General features: G+C 43.9%; 1 pseudogene; it reads right to left on the reverse strand.

The window, feature by feature from the left end:
• Positions 1–1,647: 1,647 nt before the first annotated feature.
• Positions 1,648–2,688, reverse strand: LOC121460701 (annotated as a pseudogene).
• Between the last annotated feature and the right edge of the window lie 2,145 nt (positions 2,689–4,833).

Genomic DNA, 4,833 nt, shown 5'->3' on the forward strand with positions numbered 1-4,833 from the left:
TATTGCTGTGCACCCACTTGCAGTTAACCAGATCTGCATAGTGTTTGCAGTTGAACTTATGATCTCTCAGCCTCCTGCTCAAGTTGCCTGCTGATATCGTGGACTCTCCCTCTGGAACCGTAGGCCAAAATAAACTATCCATAATTCATAAATGAATTACTTTGTCCTATAGTTTATCACAGTTTGTTTTGGCCTAAAGTTTATCACAGCAGCAGAAAAGTAACTAATTTAAGGAGTAGCGGAAAATGTCATTAGGACTCAGGATTAATTAACCATTTTGGTAATGTCTTAGTTGGGAATTCTATTGATGTGAAGAGACACCATGACCACAGCAACTTATAAAGAAAAATGTTTAATTTGGTCTTTCCATTTAATTTGGTTATTCCATTATAATTGTGGAAGGAAGCCTGGCACCCAGCAGGTGTATATGATGCTGGAGAGGCAGCCAAAAGTTCTATGTCTGGATCAGCAGGCAGCTAGAGACAACCAGAAGAGACACTGGGCCTGGTTTCAATTTCTAAAGCCTCAATGCTCACCTCCAGTGACAACTTCCTCCAAAAAGGCCACATTTCCTCCAACAAGGCCACACCTCTTAACAGTGCCACTCCCTGTGGGCCTATAGGGGCCATTTTTTATTCAAACCACCACAGGCAAGTTGAACATGAAGGAAATCAGCCAACTTGCTTAGGTATGATTGGCACACCAAAACCCCTAATGCTTAATTAAGTTCCAACTTGTCTTTGGTTCCTTAGGATTGCACACTGTGTCATGGAACTTTTATTAGGGTGAACTAAACAAATATCTCTTTACTCCAGTGTAGGCACTGGCAATAGGTCAAAGAGATAATTCTACTTAAGTCAATTTATGGAAACAGAGAGTAAATTGGGGTTTCTTATAGGAGTATGAGTATTAGTTACAGTTACATGGATTTCTCAAAGGCAGGTACATCACTGAAAGGAACAATCCCAGCTCAGGAAAGCTGCACCCCCTCATATAACAATGACCAGACACCTATTACCAAGCATCCTGTCTTAAAATCGTTTTTTACATCACTGTGCAATAATAATAATGAGTCTTATCGTTTTGTATGTGAAGATATCAAGGGCACTGAAAACTTAGGTGCATGCTCAAGGTCATACGACTAGACTTCTTGGGACAAGACACATCTGAATGGTATCTGGAGATTCGTTCTTTCAGGGGATTATTTTAAAATGGAACAATTCCCAGGCCCTAGAGCTCTGAGGTCATTGTTTTACTTTTGCACTTGCCGCAATCTCCAGTGATATCTTCCCCCAAATCCTTCTTACTCTGGATGCTTGGTTGGCACTTTCTTAATTTTGAGCTGTGGTGTTCTCTTTTCCTCTAAAGTTGGGAGTTAGAATAGCAAAAGATATGCTGGACTGTTTAGAACATAGAGTCAGTCCAGGGAACTTCTGCCTTTTTGGGGGGGGGTATGCAATGAACTTTATTGATGGTATTGAAGAGAGTAGGGCTCCCTAAGCCCCCTCCTGCTATCTGGGGGTCTGGGATGGAAACTGTGAAGGAGATGCTCAGTGTCAAGGGTTAGTTAGGACAGGGACTGCTCAGCAGCTGAGGGCCTCTCTCTTACTGTGTCCTTGCTTGGATGGGTGGTCCAGGGCAGGCTTCTTACTCCTTGGAGGCCATGTAGGCCATGAGGTCCACCACTCTGTTGCTGTAGCCGAATTCATTGTCGTACCAGGAAATGAGCTTTACAAAGTTGTCATTGAGAGCAATGCCAGCCCCAGCATCGAAGGTAGAAGAGTGGGAGTCACTGTTAAAGTCACAGGAGACAACCTGGTCCTCAGTGTAGCCCAGGATGCCCTTTAGTGGGCCCTCAGATGCTTGCTTCACCACCTTCTTGATGTCGTCATACTTGGCAGCTTTCTCCAAGGAGGCATGTCAGATCCACGACGGACACATTGGGGGTAGGAATGTGGAAGGCCATGCCCGTGAGCTTCCCATTCAGCTCTGGGATGACTTTGCCCACAGCCTTGGCAGCGCCAGTGGATGCAGGGATGATGTTCTGGGCAGCGCCACGGCCGTCTCGCCACAGCTTCCCAGAGGGGACATCCACAGTCTTCTGGGTGGCCGTGATAGCATGGACTGTGGTCATGAGTCCTTCCACGATGCCAAAGTTGTCATGGATGACCTTGGCCAAGGGACTAAGCAGTTGGTGGTGCAGGAAGCATTGCTGACAATCTTGAGGGAATTGTCATATTTGTCATGGTTCACACCCATCACAAACATGGGGGCATCTGGAGAAGGGGCGGAGATGATGAGGCTTTTGGCCCCACCCTTCAAGTGGACCCCAGCTTTCCCCATGGTGGTGAAGACAGCGGTCGACTCCACAACATACTCGGTGCCGGCATCCCCCCATTTGATGTTGGCAGGATCTCGCTCCTGGAAGATGGTGATGGCCTTCCCGTTGATGACAAGCTTCCCATTCTCAGCCTTAACTGTGCCTTTGAACTTGCCATGGGTGGAGTCATACTGGAACATGTAGACCATGCAGCTGAGGTAGATGAAATGGTCATTGATGGCAACAACGTCCACTTTGCCAGAAGTGAAGGCAGCCCTGGTAACCAGGCGTCCAATACGGCCAAATCCGTTGACTCTGACCTTCACCATCGTGTCTCTGGAACGAGGCTGGCACTGCACGAAAAGAAGCAGCTGTCTCTAGAACAGGGAGGAGCAGAGAGCCAACTTGTGCCTTTTGGCTCAGTTCTCTTGTGATGTAATTTAGACTGAGCCATGATGACTTTTATTCACTCTTGAGTGAAGAATTGATAGGAATGCCAACTATGTGGTGTGAGCAGTGGCAAATAAGAACTGTTTCAAATTCTTGGTGATACCTGTGTTTATTTTGTACCCTAGTAAAGGCACAAGGGACTGACTTTTAGTTTCAATATAGTTATTAGTTGAACATGACCTTAAGTGTCTTTTGGCCATTTGAACTTCTTCTGTTGAGAATTCTGTTCAGTTTTGTACCCCATTTTTTAATTGGGTTAATTAGAATTTTAATGTCTAGTTTCTTGAGTTCTTTATATATTTTGGAGATCATACCTTTGTCTGATTTGAGTTGATGAAGATCATTTCGCATTCAGTAGGATGGCTTTTTGTCTTAATGATAGTGTCCTATGCATTACAGAATATTCTCAGTTTCAGGAGGTCTCCTTTATTCATTGTTGCTGTCATTGTCTGTGCTACTGGGATTATACGTAGGAAGTGGTCTCCTGTGCTCATGTGTTGCAATCTATTTCCCACTTTCTCTTCTATCAGATTCAGAGTGGTCAGATTTATATTGAGGTCTTTAATCCATTTGGACTTGAGTTTTGTGCATGGTAATAGATATGAATCTATTTTCATTCTTCAACAGGTTGACATCCAGTTATGCCAGCACCATTTGTTGAAGTTGCTTTCTTTCTTCCATCTTACACCTGTCAGAATGGCTAAAATTAAAAACACCAATGATAGAAATAGAAAAAAAAAACTATCCTGAGTGACATAACCCAGACACAAAAAGATGAATATGATATGTACTCACTCATTAATGAACTCTATCCATAAACAAAGGACATTGAGCCTATAGTTCACAAGCCTAGATAAGACAAATAACAAGGTCAACCCAAAGAAAAACGTATATTGATCCTCCTGGAAATTGGAAGCAAACAAGATTGCCAGGCAAAAGTTGGGAGCATGGTGGTAAGGGTGGAGGTGAGGGTAGGGATTGGGGAAGGGAGAGGGGGAGCGAGAAGGGAGAAGGGAAAGACTGGGGAGAGATTAGGGGAGTGGGATTGGGGACGTTGGATCTAGGTGTGGTTACTAGATGTTCTGATCCTCAAGACAAATAATAGGATGTTTGATTTAAGGTGTGATTACTGGATACTTTGAGAATTAAAGAATTAATTACACTCATTTGTTCCTTGTAGGAAGTCTTTTGCCCTCTGCTTTTTGCTTGGGGTACATAAGGGTAATAAGAAATAAATTTGGGGGATATAGTATTCACTGGATGCCCTTCCGACTCTATCTTCTGTCTCTTGTCAATATCTTCCCTCAATCTTCACCCCCCTTCCAGGCACATTTGAATAGGTCGACTGGTTTCTGATGCTGGGTATTCTGCAGCTCTCTTTCTAACACGTGAATTTGAAGTTCCCCTGGCTTTGCCACACTGGATCACACACTTTCATTAGGTCATTTGCTGTCATCCGGTGTTTGCTGTAGAAGAAATATTCATTCTATGCTAGATATTTGTCACAAACTCTTCCCATTCCTTTTAATGACCAAGGTTTCCAGGATCAGTGAAGTGAGTTACTTGATTGGTAACTGGCATCATGTCCCCAATACCACAGTTGGAACTGCTCAAAGTAGGGCTAATCAATTGCATCAGGCCTAACAAAAGTGGAGTTTAGATGGGAAAGGACACTTATTGTCTCCATAGTTCTCAAGTCTTCAGGGCTATAAACAATCTTGATGCCACTCTGGAAGTTCCACCAGAAAATGGTAACCTCAGCTCCATCTCTGTTCTTCATGAATACTATAGAGATTCCTACCATCCACTTATACCATGAGCTAAGCCATGGGAGCCTTCGCGGCATTAAAGACCTCAGGAATGGCAGGAAAACTCTAAGCTAGCTTCTGATATTGGGAGAGCACTTCAGTCCATCTACAGAAACCACCACAGATACCCTGGCCTCTCACGGCTGTTTCTGTTCCACAGGGCATCCACTTAATACTCTAGGTTATACAGGGGTTTCCACATATTCTTGCTCACCTTGCAGATGTTCTCCATCAGCTGAAGGAAGAGTATTTCTA

Source organism: Microtus oregoni, unplaced genomic scaffold (genome assembly GCF_018167655.1).
Source record: "Microtus oregoni isolate MIOR12 unplaced genomic scaffold, Mior012 000001F_ref0000356, whole genome shotgun sequence".
NCBI classification, from domain to species: Eukaryota; Metazoa; Chordata; class Mammalia; order Rodentia; family Cricetidae; genus Microtus; species Microtus oregoni.